Source organism: Anomaloglossus baeobatrachus, chromosome 5 (genome assembly GCF_048569485.1).
Source record: "Anomaloglossus baeobatrachus isolate aAnoBae1 chromosome 5, aAnoBae1.hap1, whole genome shotgun sequence".
NCBI lineage: Eukaryota > Metazoa > Chordata > Amphibia > Anura > Aromobatidae > Anomaloglossus > Anomaloglossus baeobatrachus.
Window position 1 is genome coordinate 587,716,627 of NC_134357.1, and position 21,062 is coordinate 587,737,688.

Sequence of the window (21,062 nt, forward strand, 5' to 3'; positions counted from 1 at the left end):
GTACCTCCAGTCAATTCAATGGCAATTCCTGGTCCCTTTTGCATTGCTTCTGGTTGAATTACTCGGGGATCTGCGATAGTGAGAAAAGCCCCAGTGTCACGAAAGCCAACAACCTTTTGGCCATCCAGCACGACCTCCTGTAGATGTTTATGCTGAAGATCAGAAGAACGGGCGGCTGTGGCTCGCACCCCATAGACTCCTGGTAGGGAAGTCAACATATCAGAGTCTTTTGTTGAATCATCAGGGAGTGAATCCATCTCTTCTCCTGTTGAGGGTGTCTGTAGATAATGAACAGGCAAAGAGGGTCTGTAACTGTTTTGCCTCTGCACATCTGGATAGTGAGCTTTCAGATGACCCGACTGTCCACATCCATAACATCTACGTTCTATGAGTCTTTCTCCACGTCATACTCCCAAAGAGGAGGCAGGAGTAGTAGGAGGCAAATTCACACGGGGTCTGCCATGTGTTGGTAGTCTACTGGGAAGGTGAACATTGGAGGCCAAAGGACAAGGGACCACTGGTGTTGGGGAGCTGATAGTTTTTTTTTCACTGACTGGTAGCCTTTTCCATTGAGGCTTGATGGTGAGAAGCTCATCATCTAGAGCGGAAGCTTGTTCCACAGCTGACGGCTTTCTCTCACGCACCCATTCCCTGATTTCAGCAGGGCACCTGGCATAGAACTGCTCTTTCAGGATGACCTGGAGGAAGGTCTCCCAAGTTAAGGCCCCCTCTCCCTCCAGCCAGCGATGGCATACTTGTTTCAGTCTGTGGGAATACATCTTGAAAGACACTTCCCCATCACAGGCTAACGTACGGAACTGAGTCCTATAAGTATCTGGGGTCACGGCATAATGTTCTAGAATGGTCTGTTTTATCTCCCCATACTCACAATTCCACTGAGGGTCCATAGCTCTATAGGCGTCAGCAGCTCCACCCTCCAAGAGGCCCACCGAGTGTCTGACTCGCTCTCTTTCTGGGACTTCCATTAATCGGCACTGATGCTCAAAGTCCTGGAAGAAGCCCTCAATGTCACCTGCAGCTTCATTAAATGGCTTAAAGTCCTTGCGGGAAACTCTGGAGAATTCCCTCATAGTGGGTGCTGTGGTTACAGTTTGTCTGGAGCCTCTAGCTGCTTCCACAGCAAACCTCCTCTCCAGCAATGCCCTCTCTTGAGCTCTGCGAATGGCATACATCTTAAATTCAATGGTGACCTCATCTTCAAGCAGTGCCATATCCTCCTCATACCACACAACCCATTGACTTTTTTGGGTATTTACCTCCAGCTCCCATCTTTCCTCCCCTTGCTGTGGAAATTGTACCTCAGTGCCATCTTGCAGGCGTTTTCCAATGCCTCAATTAGATGCTTCTTACAGAGTTCTTTGTAGCCGACACCTAATTCACGGGCCTTTGTTTGTAGGCTCACCACAGTCCAGTTCTTGTACTCTCAGGTTCTGATTCCAGATGTTAATGGGCCGTTGTCCTCCATTTCTTCTGCTCTGATCCCGCTGCTGCCAACCAGTTTGTGACGAGGTATGCGACAGAGCAGTAAGGGACGCCAAGCCAAGGAACAATCCAAAGGGCTTTATTGGAACCACAAAGATAAAGCACCAAACATAAATATAAATCCTTAAAGTCTGCAAGGAGTCCACAACAAAACAAAAGATCCAGGGGCGCCTCCCGGCATTCCGACGCCAGGGAAAATAAGGCAATGTCCTTATATGAGTTCCTTGAGTCCAACAGGGTGAACAACAAAACACAATCCCACGTGGCCACTGATCTCCAGTCTGTACCAGTCCATACACAGGCTCTAGTATCCAGCCTTAGCTATAGATCCTAGTCCTTCTCCAGCCGAGATCCAACTAACTGACCTAACATGGGTCTCATTGTTCTCTCCTCCTGGGATCAGCCCCTAAGGTGGGCAGAAGAGTCCAACTCCACCTGGACATTTGATGACATTTGATACATGAATGAACTTTAGACTCCTGGCTCTATTCTGTCTACCAAGTTGTGTATTGGATGAGTCCCATGCTGAGAAGAACAAACAATCCCCCACCAGTAGTACATACAGGACAGTCAAGGAGAGACAGACTATTACACCATGAGCACAGGCAGGGGAGGGACACACTGTTACAGGGAGTTCCACATATTGTCCCTTATATTGTAGAGATTTTGATAATAGGACCGGAAGACTTCTAAAATCTCTGCCGGGTCGTATGAACTCCCATCTCCGCCTGTTTTTATGTTTGGAATATAGGAGGTAGCAACTTGGGGGTGTATGAGTCGCCCTAATGGGTGTCCGCATTTACTAGCCACTTCATTCTTTGCCAGTACGCTAGATATTTCTGATCTATGAGGGATTTAAGAGCCGTTCGTTTATTAGTTAATTCAGCCAGTACCATGGGATCTAGGGTCCGTTTATATGTGTTTGTGCCTAGAGGTGTAGGATACTTTTTCGAGTGGCCACCACCCAAATGAATAAAGAGCGGCGCTAAAGGGCAGGAAGCCTACCCAGCTGGTCTTGTGGGAGAATATTGAAGATGGCTCACTCAGCTACACTGCTGTTTTAAAGTTTTTTCTTTTTGAGTCCGTCTTGCTTCTTCTGAGTCCCCACCCCCCCTTTACTTATTAAACACATCTCCCATTCATCATACAGCTGCACAATCCTGTATAAAAGCAGAACATGTTATGTGGTCAGGGATTGAAGAAAACTGAACATTACCGACTTTTGGGGAAAGTGCTTGGGGTTACCGAGCCCCAACCGAACAGGCTAGGGCTCGGATCGAATTTGAAATTGGCAAACCTTTATCAACAGGTTCACTCATCTCTACTTTTTTCACGAGCCGCACTTCTGCCTGCATGGCATTGGATACATCCCTACAGTAGTAGCCGAGTGGAAGCATCACACAGGCCACGCACTGACCTCGGTCAGTATAACAACCCCCTATAGTGAGGTAACCTCTTCTGGAGCTTGAGCCAGGCTACATTCACCTCGTACACACGCGGCTCCGCTCCGTACACCTCGTACACACACGGCTCTGCTCCGTACACCTCGTACACACACGGCTCCGCTCAGTACACCTCATACACACACGGCTCCACTCAGTACACCTCGTACACACACGACTCTCCTCCGTACACCTCGTACACACGCGGCTCTGCTCCGTACACCTCGTACACACGCGGCTCCACTCTGTACACCTCGTCCACACACGACTCTCCTCCGTACACCTCGTACACACTCGGCTCTGCTCCGTACACCTCGTACACACGCGGCTCCGCTCCGTACACCTCGTACACACGCGGCTCCGCTCCGTACACCTCGTACACACGCGGCTCCGCTCCGTACACCTCGTACACACGCGGCTCCGCTCCGTACACCTCGTACACACGCGGCTCCGCTCCGTACACCTCGTACGCACACACGGCTCTGCTCCGTACACCTCGTACGCACACACGGCTCTGCTCCGTACACCTCGTACGCACACACGGCTCTGCTCCGTACACCTCGTACGCACACACGGCTCTGCTCCGTACACCTCGTACGCACACACGGCTCTGCTCCGTACACCTCGTACGCACACACGGCTCTGCTCCGTACACCTCGTACGCACACACGGCTCTGCTCCGTACACCTCGTACGCACACACGGCTCTGCTCCGTACACCTCGTACGCACACACGGCTCTGCTCCGTACACCTCGAACTCACACACGGCTCTGCTCCGTACACCTCGTACACACACACGGCTCTGCTCCGTACACCTCGTACACACACACGGCTCTGCTCCGTACACCTCGTACACACACACGGCTCTGCTCCGTACACCTCGTACACACACACGGCTCTGCTCCGTACACCTCGTACACACACACGGCTCTGCTCCGTACACCTCGTACACACACACGGCTCTGCTCCGTACACCTCGTACACACACACGGCTCTGCTCCGTACACCTCGTACACACACACGGCTCTGCTCCGTACACCTCGTACACACACACGGCTCTGCTCCGTACACCTCGTACACACACACGGCTCTGCTCCGTGACCTCGTACACACACACGGCTCTGCTCCGTGACCTCGTACACACACACGGCTCTGCTCCGTACACCTCGTACACACACACGGCTCCGCTCCGTACACCTCGTACACACACACGGCTCCGCTCCGTACACCTCGTACACACACACGGCTCCGCTCCGTACACCTCGTACACACACACGGCTCCGCTCCGTACACCTCGTACACACGCGGCTCCGCTCCGTACACCTCGTACACACACACGGCTCCGCTCCGTACACCTAGTACACACACACGGTTCAGCTCCGTACACCTCGTACACACACGGCTCCGCTACGTACACCTCGTACACACACAGCTCCGCTCCGTACACCTCGTACACACGTGGCTCTGCTCCGTACACATGCGGCTCCGCTCCGTACAACTCGTACACACACGGCTCCGCTCCGTACACCTCGTACACACGCGTCTCTGCTCCGTACACCTCGTACACACACGGTTCTGCTCCTTACACCTCGTACACACACGGTTCTGCTCCTTACACCTCGTACAAACACGGCTCTGCTCCGTACACACACGGCTCCGCTCCGTACACCTCGTACACACACGGTTCCGCTCCGTACACATCGTACACACACGGCTCTGCTCCGTACACCTCGTACACACACACGGCTCCGCTCCGTACACCTCGTACACACACACACGGCTCCGCTCCGTACACCTCGTACACACACACGGCTCCGCTCCGTACACCTCGTACACACACGGCTCCGCTCCGTACACCTCGTACACACACGGCTCCGCTCCGTACACCTCGTACACACACGGCTCTGCTCCGTACACCTCGTACACACACGGCTCTGCTCCATACACCTCGTACACACACGGCTCCGCTCCGTACACCTCGTACACACACAGCTCTGCTCCGTACACCTCGTACACACAGGGCTTTGCTCCACACACCTCGTACACACACGGCTCCGCTCCGTACACCTCGTATACACACGGCTCTGCTCCGTACACCTCGTACACACACAGCTCTGCTCCGTACACCTCGTACACACACGGCTCTGCTATATCCACACTGTCAACCCCTCCTGACCCCACACATAAACTTCCCCTCATCCAGCACCATGACAACCAGCACAGCAGAGTCCTGCATACACTGAGGAGCTGATCATGTGACCCCTGACTCCTCCCCTCCATGTGACATCATCACAGGTCCTGTAAGCACAGAGCAGCCATATATCTAGTGTGCGGCTCTGCAGGTGGAGGTAGGTGCAGGGTATTATATATCTAGTGTGCGGCTCTGCAGGTGGAGGTAGGTGCAGGGTATTATATATCTAGTGTGCAGCTCTGCAGGTGGAGGTAGGTGCAGGGTATTATATATCTAGTGTGCGGCTCTGCAGGTGGAGGTAGGTGCAGGGTATTATATATCTAGTGTGCGGCTCTGCAGGTGGAGGTAGGTGCAGGGTATTATATATCTAGTGTGCGGCTCTGCAGGTGGAGGTAGGTGCAGGGTATTATATATCTAGTGTGCGGCTCTGCAGGTGGAGGTAGGTGCAGGGTATTATATATCTAGTGTGCGGCTCTGCAGGTGGAGGTAGGTGCAGGGTATTATATATCTAGTGTGCGGCTCTGCAGGTGGAGGTAGGTGCAGGGTATTATATATCTAGTGTGCGGCTCTGCAGGAGGAGGTAGGTGCAGGGTATTATATATCTAGTGTGTGGCTCTGCAGGAGGAGGTAGGTGCAGGGTATTATATATCTAGTGTGTGGCTCTGCAGGTGGAGGTAGGTGCAGGGTATTATATATCTAGTGTGCGGCTCTGCAGGTGGAGGTAGGTGCAGGGTATTATATATCTAGTGTGTGGCTCTGCAGGTGGAGGTAGGTGCAGGGTATTATATATCTGTGTGCGGCTCTGGAGGTGGAGGTAGGTGCAGGGTATTATATATCTAGTGTGCGGCTCTGCAGGTGGAGGTAGGTGCAGGGTATTATATATCTGTGTGCGGCTCTGCAGGTGGAGGTAGGTGCAGGGTATTATATATCTAGTGTGCGGCTCTGCAGGTGGAGGTAGGTGCAGGGTATTATATATCTAGTGTGCGGCTCTGCAGGTGGAGGTAGGTGCAGGGTATTATATATCTAGTGTGCGGCTCTGCAGGTGGAGGTAGGTGCAGGTTATTATATATCTAGTGTGCGGCTCTGCAGGTGGAGGTAGGTGCAGGTTATTATATATCTAGTGTGCGGCTCTGCAGGTGGAGGTAGGTGCAGGGTATTATATATCTAGTGTGCGGCTCTGCAGGTGGAGGTAGGTGCAGGGTATTATATATCTAGTGTGCGGCTCTGCAGGTGGAGGTAGGTGCAGGGTATTATATATCTAGTGTGCGGCTCTGCAGGTGGAGGTAGGTGCAGGGTATTATATATCTAGTGTGCGGCTCTGCAGGTGGAGGTAGGTGCAGGGTATTATATATCTGTGTGCGGCTCTGCAGGTGGAGGTAGGTGCAGGGTATTATATATCTAGTGTGCGGCTCTGCAGGTGGAGGTAGGTGCAGGTTATTATATATCTAGTGTGCGGCTCTGCAGGTGGAGGTAGGTGCAGGGTATTATATATCTAGTGTGCGGCTCTGCAGGTGGAGGTAGGTGCAGGGTATTATATATCTGTGTGCGGCTCTGCAGGTGGAGGTAGGTGCAGGGTATTATATATCTAGTGTGCGGCTCTGCAGGTGGAGGTAGGTGCAGGGTATTATATATCTAGTGTGCGGCTCTGCAGGTGGAGGTAGGTGCAGGGTATTATATATCTAGTGTGCGGCTCTGCAGGTGGAGGTAGGTGCAGGTTATTATATATCTAGTGTGCGGCTCTGCAGGTGGAGGTAGGTGCAGGTTATTATATATCTAGTGTGCGGCTCTGCAGGTGGAGGTAGGTGCAGGGTATTATATATCTAGTGTGCGGCTCTGCAGGTGGAGGTAGGTGCAGGGTATTATATATCTAGTGTGCGGCTCTGCAGGTGGAGGTAGGTGCAGGGTATTATATATCTAGTGTGCGGCTCTGCAGGAGGAGGTAGGTGCAGGGTATTATATATCTAGTGTGCGGCTCTGCAGGTGGAGGTAGGTGCAGGTTATTATATATCTAGTGTGCGGCTCTGCAGGTGGAGGTAGGTGCAGGGTATTATATATCTAGTGTGCGGCTCTGCAGGTGGAGGTAGGTGCAGGGTATTATATATCTAGTGTGCGGCTCTGCAGGTGGAGGTAGGTGCAGGGTATTATATATCTAGTGTGCGGCTCTGCAGGTGGAGGTAGGTGCAGGGTATTATATATCTAGTGTGCGGCTCTGCAGGTGGAGGTAGGTGCAGGGTATTATATATCTAGTGTGCGGCTCTGCAGGTGGAGGTAGGTGCAGGGTATTATATATCTAGTGTGCGGCTCTGCAGGTGGAGGTAGGTGCAGGGTATTATATATCTAGTGTGCGGCTCTGCAGGTGGAGGTAGGTGCAGGTTATTATATATCTAGTGTGCGGCTCTGCAGGTGGAGGTAGGTGCAGGGTATTATATATCTGTGTGCGGCTCTGCAGGTGGAGGTAGGTGCAGGGTATTATATATCTAGTGTGCGGCTCTGCAGGAGGAGGTAGGTGCAGGGTATTATATATCTAGTGTGCGGCTCTGCAGGTGGAGGTAGGTGCAGGGTATTATATATCTGTGTGCGGCTCTGCAGGTGGAGGTAGGTGCAGGGTATTATATATCTAGTGTGCGGCTCTGCAGGTGGAGGTAGGTGCAGGGTATTATATATCTAGTGTGCGGCTCTGCAGGTGGAGGTAGGTGCAGGGTATTATATATCTAGTGTGTGGCTCTGCAGGTGGAGGTAGGTGCAGGGTATTATATATCTAGTGTGCGGCTCTGCAGGTGGAGGTAGGTGCAGGGTATTATATATCTAGTGTGCGGCTCTGCAGGAGGAGGTAGGTGCAGGTTATTATATATCTAGTGTGCGGCTCTGCAGGAGGAGGTAGGTGCAGGGTATTATATATCTAGTGTGCGGCTCTGCAGGAGGAGGTAGGTGCAGGGTATTATATATCTAGTGTGTGGCTCTGCAGGTGGAGGTAGGTGCAGGGTATTATATATCTAGTGTGTGGCTCTGCAGGTGGAGGTAGGTGCAGGGTATTATATATCTAGTGTGCGGCTCTGCAGGTGGAGGTAGGTGCAGGGTATTATATATCTAGTGTGCGGCTCTGCAGGTGGAGGTAGGTGCAGGGTATTATATATCTAGTGTGCGGCTCTGCAGGTGGAGGTAGGTGCAGGGTATTATATATCTAGTGTGCGGCTCTGCAGGTGGAGGTAGGTGCAGGTTATTATATATCTAGTGTGCGGCTCTGCAGGTGGAGGTAGGTGCAGGGTATTATATATCTAGTGTGCGGCTCTGCAGGTGGAGGTAGGTGCAGGGTATTATATATCTAGTGTGCGGCTCTGCAGGAGGAGGTAGGTGCAGGGTATTATATATCTAGTGTGCGGCTCTGCAGGAGGAGGTAGGTGCAGGGTATTATATATCTAGTGTGTGGCTCTGCAGGTGGAGGTAGGTGCAGGGTATTATATATCTAGTGTGCGGCTCTGCAGGTGGAGGTAGGTGCAGGGTATTATATATCTGTGTGCGGCTCTGCAGGTGGAGGTAGGTGCAGGGTATTATATATCTGTGTGCGGCTCTGCAGGTGGAGGTAGGTGCAGGGTATTATATATCTAGTGTGCGGCTCTGCAGGAGGAGGTAGGTGCAGGGTATTATATATCTAGTGTGCGGCTCTGCAGGAGGAGGTAGGTGCAGGGTATTATATATCTAGTGTGCGGCTCTGCAGGTGGAGGTAGGTGCAGGGTATTATATATCTGTGTGCGGCTCTGCAGGTGGAGGTAGGTGCAGGGTATTATATATCTAGTGTGCGGCTCTGCAGGTGGAGGTAGGTGCAGGGTATTATATATCTAGTGTGCGGCTCTGCAGGTGGAGGTAGGTGCAGGGTATTATATATCTAGTGTGCGGCTCTGCAGGAGGAGGTAGGTGCAGGGTATTATATATCTAGTGTGCGGCTCTGCAGGTGGAGGTAGGTGCAGGGTATTATATATCTAGTGTGCGGCTCTGCAGGTGGAGGTAGGTGCAGGGTATTATATATCTAGTGTGCGGCTCTGCAGGTGGAGGTAGGTGCAGGGTATTATATATCTAGTGTGCGGCTCTGCAGGAGGAGGTAGGTGCAGGGTATTATATATCAGTGTGTGGCTCTGCAGGTGGAGGTAGGTGCAGGGTATTATATATCTAGTGTGCGGCTCTGCAGGTGGAGGTAGGTGCAGGTTATTATATATCAGTGTGCGGCTCTGCAGGTGGAGGTAGGTGCAGGGTATTATATATCTAGTGTGCGGCTCTGCAGGTGGAGGTAGGTGCAGGGTATTATATATCTAGTGTGCGGCTCTGCAGGAGGAGGTAGGTGCAGGTTATTATATATCAGTGTGCGGCTCTGCAGGTGGAGGTAGGTGCAGGGTATTATATATCTAGTGTGCGGCTCTGCAGGTGGAGGTAGGTGCAGGGTATTGTATATCTAGTGTGCGGCTCTGCAGGTGGAGGTAGGTGCAGGTTATTATATATCAGTGTGCGGCTCTGCAGGTGGAGGTAGGTGCAGGGTATTATATATCTGTGTGCGGCTCTGCAGGTGGAGGTAGGTGCAGGGTATTATATATCTGTGTGCGGCTCTGCAGGTGGAGGTAGGTGCAGGGTATTATATATCTGTGTGCGGCTCTGCAGGTGGAGGTGTGTGGAGATTCCCCATTACTGGGCTCAGGCTCCATACACATTAGATGCTGGGGGAGAACAATCGCTCTATAGAAGAGAATTCTCCTGATTGCCCCGTGAAGGATGGATATGGACAGGGACAAGATGGCGGAGAGGATATTCCACCTCACCCTAGAGATCCTCTTCCGGCTTACTGGAGAGGTGAGAGATTCTGATGACGTCACATTACATCATTCTTATCTATGGGAATAACAGATGGACAGAACTGGAGAGGTGAGGACTCTGGAAATGTCTGGAGTGAGATTTATTACTGTGTCTCTCCATAACCAGGATTACACAGTAGTGAAGAAGACCTCTAGTGAGCGCTGTCAGGCTCCTGTGTCTGAGGGATGGGGAAGACCCCTGAGCCCAATCACGGGGCCTCCACCTCACCCCCCGATACATGAGGACATCAATGACCAGAAGATCCTAGAACTCACCTACAAGATGATTGAGCTGCTGACTGGAGAGGTGACACTGCTGGGAATGCTGGGACATTATACAGTAACGCTATGAAGGGATCGGGGGTGACGGTATCATTGTACGTGTCAGGTTCCTATAAGGTGTCAGGACGTCACCGTCTATTTCTCCATGGAGGAGTGGGAGTATTTAGAAGGACACAAAGATCTGTACAAGGACGTCATGATGGAGGATCCCCAGCCCCTCACATCACCAGGTAATAGACAGGACTAAATACACACGGCCTATAATTATCTGTATGTAAGGAATGAATTCAGTCCCTGTATGTGTCTCCTCCAGGTCTATCCAGTAAGAGGACAACACCAGAGAGATGTCCCCGTCCTCTTCTCCCACAGGACTGTAAACAAGAAGACCCCGATGTTCCTCAGGATCATCAGGTAGATGGAGAGAAGGAGCCATGAAATCTCCCTATGATGTGTAGACGGCTGTGAAGTTCTTGTGCTCAGTCTTGTTTTATCCTCCAGTATTATATGTGTTATACTTGTGTAATGAGAGCGGTGGAGATGGCAGGATTAGAGCTGATCATAGATGGGACTTCTCCATCTGTCTGTGACTTTTACAATATGTGTTTCAGGGTGAAGATCTGCCCCATATTAATACTACAGAGACATATGTGAGGGGTGATGAGCGGAGTAAAGAGGAGATTCCTACAGATAACGGCCCAGGTGAGTAGTGACCACTAAATGCACAGATACTTATGAGAGTATACACTAACGAGCAAAAGGACAACAATGTTTTGAGCTTTCGACTTTGTCTCGATATCTCACCATCCACTACAGCTCTGAGCGAGAGACGATCTTCATTTTATACACAATCATCTTGGCTTCTCGTACATAAATTTGGCTTGCTGCTATTTAGCATATGATTAGTTATGCAGATTCTTGTCATGTCACTGCATTGTTACTGTTTTACTCCTGGAACAATCTTTTTCTTGCTGTATACTACAAATTACAACCTGTTATCATATTCCCTAATGGCTCAGTGTGTTATTAGGTCAATTCTCTAGTGACTGGTTCAAATCGAGAAGATTTCCCAAGAAAAGAAAACCAGCATCATCCAGCTAATTGATAGCGGTCTCTGCTAAGAAAATTGCTGAACTGTAGCATGTGAGGCCATGACAGTTGGAAAAATACGAAATGAAGTCCATCTAATCAAAAGCCAAAAGGTTGACATCAAGGGAAAAATGTCGGAGTCAACAAGTCGGCTCATCACATGGGCGATCAGTTCTGGTGCGACCAACCCGGCAGTGGAGGCGGCTCGTATGCTTCATAATAGTGAGATCACAGTCGTCCTTTCAAGCACCAAGTGATGCCCGTTACTCAAGTCTGGAAGGTGACCCGAAAAAAGGTAAAGAAGGTTTGACTTTCAAAGCGTCATGAGAAGCGTCCGCTCGCGTTTGCAAAAATTTACGAAAAGTGGACAGTAAAAAATTGGAAATGGGTGATTTAGAGTTATGAGATGAAAGTCAATAGGGTACAGATGGGTTTGGAAGAAACAAGGGAAAAAGGGACTGTTTGAGAAATTGAAGGAACTGTCAAGTTCGGGGGAGGAAGCCTGATGATATGGGGGTTGTTTCAGAGCCAATGGTGTTGGATAGTTGACCAGGATCAACTGTGGCCTCAATATTGAGCTAATGTGATTATCCTACAAGATGAGTTACTTTGTATACTTGAATACTATGGGTATGACAAGGACGACATAGTGTCCCAGCAGGACAACGACCTGAAGCATATGGTGAGATCGGCGCAGAAATGGTTCAATGAAAATGAAGTAGAGATGCTGGCTTGGCCCCCACAGTCTTCAGATCTCAACCATATTGATGAACACTTGTGAGTACAGTTGAAGAAAAATCTGTATACATACTCAAGTGAGGCGACCAGTATGCGCCAACATTGGGAGCGTGTAGAAGAGACCTGACCAGTATACACCAACACTGGGAACGTGGAGAAGAGACCTGACCAGTATACACCAACACTGGGAACGTGGAGAAGAGACCTGACCAGTATACACCAACACTGGGAACGTGGAGAAGAGACCTGACCAGTATACACCAACACTGGGAACATGGAGAAGAGACCTGACCAGTATACACCAACACTGGGAACGTGGAGAAGAGACCTGACCAGTATATACCAACACTGGGAACGTGGAGAAGAGACCTGACCAGTATACACCAACACTGGGAATGTGGAGAAGAGACCTGACCAGTATATACCAACACTGGGGACATGTAGAAGAGACCTGACCAGTATACACCAACACTGGGAACGTGGGGAAGAGACCTGACCAGTATACACCAACACTGGGAACATGGAGAATAGACCTGAGCAGTATATACCAACACTGGGAACATGGAGAAGAGACCTGACCAGTATACACCAACACTGGGAACATGGAGAATAGACCTGAGCAGTATATACCAACACTGGGAATGTGGAGAAGAGACCTGACCAGTATTCACCAATACTGGGAACATGGAGAAGAGACCTGACCAGTATACACCAACACTGGGAACATGTAGAAGAGACCTGACCAGTATACACCAACACTGGGAACGTGGAGAAGAGACCTGACCAGTATACACCAACACTGGGAACATGGAGAAGAGACCTGACCAGTATACACCAACACTGGGAACGTGGAGAAGAGACCTGACCAGTATACACCAACACTGGGAAAGTGGAAAAGAGACCTGACCAGTATACACCAACACTGGGAAAGTGGAGAAGGGACCTGACCAGTATACACCAACACTGGGAACATGGAGAAGAGACCTGACCAGTATAAACCAACACTGGGAAAGTGGAGAAGGGGTCTGGGATCAGATTTTGGTTGAGATATCTGATCAAGAGCCCATTAGGATTCAGGTAGTGGTGTGAAGATTTGAAGTTGTGGGTTGTATTAGTCACCTCGGTAGGATAACAATGCAATTATTTTTAATTCTTCTGTCCACGGTCTTGCATCAACTCTAGATAACATGGTTAAACTGAAATGCCCCAGTCCACGAGATAGTAAACAGGGATCAGTAATTCCTTTGGCTCCGTACCAGATGATACCCACTTTCTCCCAACTTTTGGTAGGCCAACAGCTTTAATATCTTCCTTCAGTATAGTCTGTATTCACAGCCTATACTCCTAAAGATGATGGATGCCATAACCGTAGCATGTGTATCCTGCTCCAGTTAGCAATAACCTCCCATCCTTTCGTCAGTACCCCAAGTCCCCCAGGAAACGCTCCCAGCAAAGCTAACTATGCATTCATGGAGGCATTTTTCTTAGGCCCCTCACCAGGGACTGCATGTGAAACCCCGTGTGGTGACATTGCCACTTTGTCTACAATTGCCATCTACATAATGTGAATAATGGCTAGAAGAACAATGGCTTATTTGAGGCCCCTGACACACTAAGGAGAGTAATGGAAGGACTGCTTTACTCTAATTACCAATCTCATGCCTGGCAAGCAAGGAAATATCTAATAAAACAAACTGAGATCAATGTAACCAGCTCTCTGTGCTAGACAAAGTGCATACCTTGGAGTCGTGGACTCTGCTCTACGTCCTTTGGTCCAGATTTTTAGGAGCATAACAGTAACAATGCAGTGACATGAAAAGAATCAGCATAACTAATCATATGCTGAATAGCTGCAAGTCACATTTACAAGTAATAATGAAAGTCAGTGGAAGTTCGAGCTTTTTTTACGTGGGTGACATCTCTCCCTCTTCTTCTATCCTCCCTCCATTTCCAGAAAAACGAGAGATAGAGATTTTGCCGGCCGGGATATGAAGCATGTTGTGTACGCGCACGATACTCCATCGAGTACCAAGCGTCTCTAGCACCCTGATACTCAATCGAGTATTGAGCAGTGCCGAACACGCTCGCTCCTCACTGTGGATCACTAATTTCAGAATGACTGATGGAAGGCAACACTGTAACGGGAGTCTACGAAGATGTTGGCTTCATAATAAAAACTGCAAGAAAGTACAAACCGGCTGAGCATCATCTTCTAGTGCTTGTTTTGAAACAGTTGATAAACTGTCATTTGCATTTGTATGCTTGTGGATATTTTATGACATTTATATCTGTATAACTTTTAGGTGAAATTCAAAAATAATAAAATAGGTTTTATTTTTGGCAGATAACGGTCCCAGGAGCTCAGAGGGACATTGGATAACAACAGATCGTGGTATCACCCAAGATATATGTGAAGAGCATGCGATAATTCCAACTATAAACCGTCATAGAAAAGATCTATCATCTGATGCTTCTAAACAGGTCCGATCTTCTGATTTATCACAAGATGTTAAGAAAAACAAACATCACAGTAGAGGTGTCATAAATCAAAGTCCTCACACAGAGAAGACGCATTTATGTTCGGAATGTGGAAAATATTTTAACTGGAAATCAGAACTTATTAAACATCAAAGAAGTCACACAGGGGAGAAGCCATATTTCTGTGAAGAATGTGGGAAATGTTTTAGAGATAAATCTACTCTTTTGAGACATCAGAGAATTCACACAGGAGCAAAGCCATTTTTGTGTTCAGAATGTGGGAAACCTTTTAATAGTAAAGCAAACCTTCTTAGACATGAGTGGGTTCACTCAGGGATGAAGCCATATTCATGTTCAGAATGTGGTATACTTTTTAACGATAAATCATCTCTAATTAGACATCAAAATATTCACATGGGAATAAAGCCATTTCCATGTTTGGAATGTGGAAAATGTTTTTCTCATGAAAAAAGTCTCACTAGACATAAGAAAATTCACACTGGGGTAAAGTCATTTTCTTGTGAAGAATGTCGGAAATGTTTTAGCGACAAATCTGTTCTTCAAAGACATCAGAGAACTCACAGAGAAGAAAAACCATATTCATGCTCAGAATGTGGAAAATATTTCACCCAGAAATCGAGTCTTGTTACACATCAGTGGGTTCACACAGGGGTGAAGCCATTCTCCTGTTCAGAATGTGGGAAATGTTTTACTGAGAGATCAACTCTTAATTACCATAAAAAAATTCACACCGAGCAAAAGCCACTTTAATGTACCGTTTGCGGAAAGTGTTGTAACCAAAACCCAGCTCTAATTGCAACAAGAGTTTATTTGTTGCCTAAACTTAGTTTACTCCTCAAATTAGTAGCTCAGTTATGGGCAGTGGCCACTGAACTCCCCCTGTGCTGCAATCTTCATTTACCTCATCTAATGTAGTGATGGGCAGTCCAGCTCTTTTTGGTGATCCGGTTCCCATGGCTACGCTCACCAAAAAGAGACGTCTCTTTCAGATCGTTTATGGCTCTCTATTAAATATGTGTTCACCACTTGTGTTAATGCCGCCGAAACCACGCCCACCCACAGCAGGCCAATTAATTTACTGAGTGGGTGGGGTTTGTTTAGGTGGGAGGGGTTTAGCCCACCAAACAACCTAAATTTTACTCCCAGCGAGAGCCGTTAAGACAAATTAGTGGCTCTCACTGGGGATTCGACTCCTGTCAATCACAGCAGGAAGCCAGATTTCTGTGTTGGATCGTTCGTGACCGACACATCACTAATCTAGTGTATACCACTGTTCATGAGTTTGGGCAAGGAAGGGTCTCAAGTATTTGGTCCAACTTGTTAAATCATCATATTTCCCTATTATTGATATTTTGAAATATAAGCATAACCTGCCTAATTCTACTTTCTTTCAGTTTCTCAGGCTCAGACATGCCTTTGATGTGCAGTTTGACTCACATCATGTGCAACAGGGACACACTAAGTCGGAGTTATTACTAAGTTCACCTGATCGGTCTAAACCTTTATCATGTACAGTATACATAGTCTGATATCTACGTTTACTACCAAACCTTTCGAAAGTCCTCTGGTCAAGTGGAGAGACACGCTGCCTGATCTTGAGGGCAGAGTTTAGGGCAGAGTTTAGGGCAGTGTTTCTCCGCTCCAGTCCTCAAGACCCACCAACAGATCATGTTTTCAGGTTTTCCTCAATATTAGACAGAGGATAATTCCATCACCTGTGCAACATTAAGGAAATCCTGGAAACCTGACTGAGGAAAACCTGAAAACACGATCTGTTGGTGGGTCTTGAGGACTGGAGTTGAGAAACACTGGTTTAGGGGGAAGTGGTGGATCCTTTCCTGCCCTTGAGTGTAAGCTCTAGAGATGTTCCCAGAAAGTATACCACACACAATCAAATTGCAAAGAATGGGAGTCGCTGACTTAAATCTTTGTTTACAACATGAGTATTACAAGGAATTGCATATATGCTTCCTGATCATTGCCCCCATTCTGGTCAGAGTTGTTACTACACCTGATTTGTCTAAACCTTTAAGTTTACAAAGTCTGCTATCTATGTCTACTACTAAACCTTTCGAAAGTCCTCTGGTCAAATGGAGGGAGACTCTGTCTGATCTTGAGGGCACAGTTTGGATGGGGGCTCTGCCTGATCTTGAAGGCACAGTTTGGTTGGGGGGGGGGGGGCAGTGGATTCTTTCTTGCAATCCTAAATTGCCCCCATTCTGGTCGGAAATGGCCTTCTTTATGCACACTTACTTTGAGTTCCCAACGGTTCTTTCTCCACAAGTGTGCCTTGGGTGATATTGTCCATGGTTCATATAAAAGGCTCTTCTTTTGTATACTTCTTTTGTCTACCAGAAGACGTTATAATGGTATGGAAATCTACTGATCCTCTACCATTGTCCCCCTGGGTCAATTTGGTGAACAAATATATCCCTTTCTATCGATTACTCTTAAGGCCCAATTAGACAGGAAACATTTTTTTAGCAATACCGATTGACGAGCGAATATTTATCACGTCATTACCATGCGTACAAGCTCATTATTACACATGCAACTGTTCGCTCGAAAGATCGCTGTTGGGTTCGGTGAAAAGTCGCTAATCATTCATAAAAGCGTGTATTACACCTTAAGATCAGACCAAGATTTTACCACGTGAGGGTGGAAATCAGCCAATGATGACACATTTACCGTACACCCACGCACATAGACTAATCCACTCCCTCTAGTGCGATATTTTAACAAGTGGTAGCAACTTACGGTATTACATGGTGACATTTTTTGCCGACAAACGTTAATTTTTACACAAGTTGAAAGATCTGATTTCGTGAAAATCGAACAATATTACGATTGCTGGCAGCTATTACACATTGCGAGTATTGCTCTGTTTCGAGCGATATTTCAATTTTCCGCTCAATTATTGTCCCATCTCATAAGATCTTGAAGGGAATGGGTGACCAGATTTGACAACTATAAGCTGTGGCTACCACCACTGAGCTCATATATACAGCATTCCAGAATACTGTATATAAGAGCTCAGACTGCGCTGTATAGTGTAAAAAAGCACTTAGGGGGGCGGTCCAATTCGATGAATGTCACTGCTCTGTGGTCCAGTGCCTCCTCTTTCCGGTCTGGCGCCTCCTCTCTGCTGAGATCTCCGTCCTCCTTCTACCCAGCGCAGTGTGGTTGACGCATCTACATAATCCACACAGGCCTACATTACGATCCTGTGCAGGTGCGCTTTCATATGTCTGGCTAAGGACAGATCAAAGTATTGTAATGTGCAAGTGCGAGGAAAGGTTAAAGACCGCATGTACACTACAATACTTTGTTGATCACAGTGCGCCTGCGCAAAACTTCAATGCCGGCTAGTGTGCATGACGGAGGACGGTGATCGCTTCAGAGAGGAGGCGCTGAACCAGAGAGCAGAGACAGTATTATGTGTTTTTTTTCTGTTCTACACAGTGGCCTGGGCTTTTATATACAGTATTCAAGAATGCTGTATATAAGAGCTCAGTGGTGGTTTGCGCAGCTTATAGTCGCCAAATCTGGTGACCGCTTCCCTTTTAAGGCCCTGATTCAGTAAGACCGGTGTTTTTCACCAGTCAAACCTTTTAAGGAATCAGATGAGGAGTGAAGTGGTGTGCACCTTGCCACAAATCTTATATCTGTAAGTAATAACACCCCGACTGCGGCACATTTTGGAAAACACCAAAACTGACAACATTGTACAGCCTCACGTTTGTGGCATAAAAGCTTTGATGGATTAAGACCTAAATGTCCAGAAAAGGCAAAATAAATTGATCAGTGGTGACCTGTGAGGATTAGAGTATAGGCAGTACAATCATGATAGTAAGATCGTGAGTCTAGTCCTAGACTTTCCGCTGCCTAACAATGGAGGTTAAACAACCCTAATTTGTATGGTGCCCCTGTTCCTCGGCGGCTAAACCCCTACCCTATCACTAGGTACTGTACCCTCCACCAAAAACCTCATAAAGTGCTAGTACAAGCAAACCGTGTAACGCATCCGCTAGGTAAAAACTTCAATAAGTCCACCCACTGATATTTTCTAAATCCAAACCAATGTCCAGAAAGTAGAAATCTACGGCATACACCATCCAGTATTCCAAAGTGCTTTATTCCTTCCTTATGTGCAGTCAAAGGGAGTGGGGAGCGAGCCGAGTGCAGGCCCCCTATAGACGATGGCCGTTTCGCACCTCCTTGGGACCCGTTGAAGCACAAGGAGGTGCGAAACAGGCGTCGTCCATAGGGAAGGGAAATTATCCTTGACTATTTTAAAAAAAAAATTGCTGAGCTAAGCATAAATCACCCAGATATCTGCTATACTGTTTCAGACGAAGAAAAATATACATATATAAGCAAAATCACTAAATATAATAATGAATACCAAAGAATGAAATTACGATAACAACCCGTCCTTTTGAGTTTTGACAGCAATCCGTCATTATGAAGGTTGTGTTCTCATTTTCGCGTATCTGTTCAAGATGACAAATACTTTATTTGCTAAATGTACATGTTCTTTTTCTTTGTTCTAAAATAAAGTCTTGAAAATGTTTTTCGTGTGAGATTTTTTTTTTTACGTCAACAATGTTTGAAATTGTTTATGCACAAATCACATTGGCTTAAATAATAAAGAAGGTCGGTATAAAGCTTATGTTACTTCCAAATGGTAGAATAAAAATTGAACAGTTGTAGTATAAAAAAAAAGTCACCCGTCATTAATGAGATCGGAAAGGCAAGTTAGATTAGTACATGTTGGGTAAGCACTTAAAAATATATGGTAACAAATGTTACATCACATGAAAGCCTTGTGTGTCTAATATTTGTTTTCAGAATTTTGTGTTTGTTGCTTATGGCAACAGTGTTCTACGCACACGGGAAAACATGGCGGAGTCTAATGCAATATTCACAGCAACTGAGAGCAGAGGAGGGAGAAAATTCTTGTCTCTGCAAGGAAAGTCCACGAAGGATATTCATGGCGATATGTCGCAGACATTGGGGGTTCAATGCCCTTCATATTCCACAGGTAAGAACTGAGTTGCCAAATTTAAAATGGGCCACTTCAGTCCCAATGATGAGGAATGTCCTGGACGACCGAGAGTGGGTTTTGTTCTGGAGATCGTCGATGCTGTGCACAACCTCATACTGGAGAATCCACGAATTTCAGCTAAAGCAATAGCAGACGTCATGGGGATTTCCCGTGAACGTGTTTGTGTCATTATCCATGGTACATTTGGACATGAGGAAACGATCTGCAAAGTGGCTCCCCAAATGTCTGACAACAGATCAGAGAAGCATGCGAGTGAAAACTTCCCGCTCGATTTATCAGCGTTTTTGGACTGATGAGAACTTCCCGGATGGACCGGTCACTATGGATGAGACCTGGATTTATTTGTATGACCTTGAAAACAAGAGAGTGGAGGCACAGTGGTTCTCCTCGTCCAAAGAAGTTCAGGATGCAAAAATCAGCCACTAAGGTGGTGGCGTCTGTGTTCTGGGATAATGAGGCTGTGCTGCTAGTGGACTACCTTTAAAAGGGTTCCACCATCAATGTAAGGTATTACATTGAACTTTTGAATGAATTGAAGGCAGCTCTGAAGGTGCAATGGTGCGGACAAGCTGTCCAAAAGAATCTTGTTCCTGCAAGACAACGCGTCCGCTCACACTGCACAAGTGACCACGGCAAAACTGGCAGAGCTGGGCTTCCAGCTGGTTGACCACCCACCTTATTCACTAATGTTTCCAAACCTAAAGAAACACCTCAAGGGTACCAAATTTCACACCATTTCTGATGCCTTGGCTGCTTCGGATGCCTGGTTTGAGGCACAATCGAAATCCTTCTTTTTGCTCGGCTTACAGAACTTGGAATACCGATGTAAGAAGTGTGTTGACATCAGTGGAGAGTACAGTATGTGGAATAAATGAAAAGTTTCATCATCCTATCTCGATTCTTTCTGGGTAAAGCCAAAGACTTATCAGCAGCCCCTCATAGTAGATGTGTGTTGGAAAGGGGAAAGGCAGAGAAATGGTCAAGGGGTGAGTGTAGTGAGAGAGAATAAATTTACGATCGATGTATAAGATACACAAAGCATGAGAAGGTGCATGGATAGAGGTAAAAAGAAGATGGAAAGAGATGTAGAGGATGAGGACAAGAGAGGGAAAGAGAGGGGGAGGAAATGTAAGAAGAAAAGAGAATGAATGAGAAGTGGAGAGGGAGAAAGAGAGGACAAGCAAAACTAAAGGGAATACCATGATTACCATGATACATATGGAATGTAAAACAATCACATAACCAATAGGGAATATAAAGAATAATTTGTAATATAGAGTAACACACAAAAACAACAAAACAAAAACTTTTTGAAGCCCTGCCCACCCTCCCCCAGACGTGTTCTGCTTATGGCTGGCAGCAGGTGGGTGGAGCCATGAACTGCCCAATTACAGACTTTCATTTAGGTTTGGTTC

General features: G+C 47.3%; 1 pseudogene; it reads left to right on the forward strand.

Moving 5' to 3' along the window:
- LOC142313163 (uncharacterized) overlaps nt 1-21,062 on the forward strand; it is a 176,968-nt pseudogene that overhangs the window by 76,437 nt on the left and 79,469 nt on the right.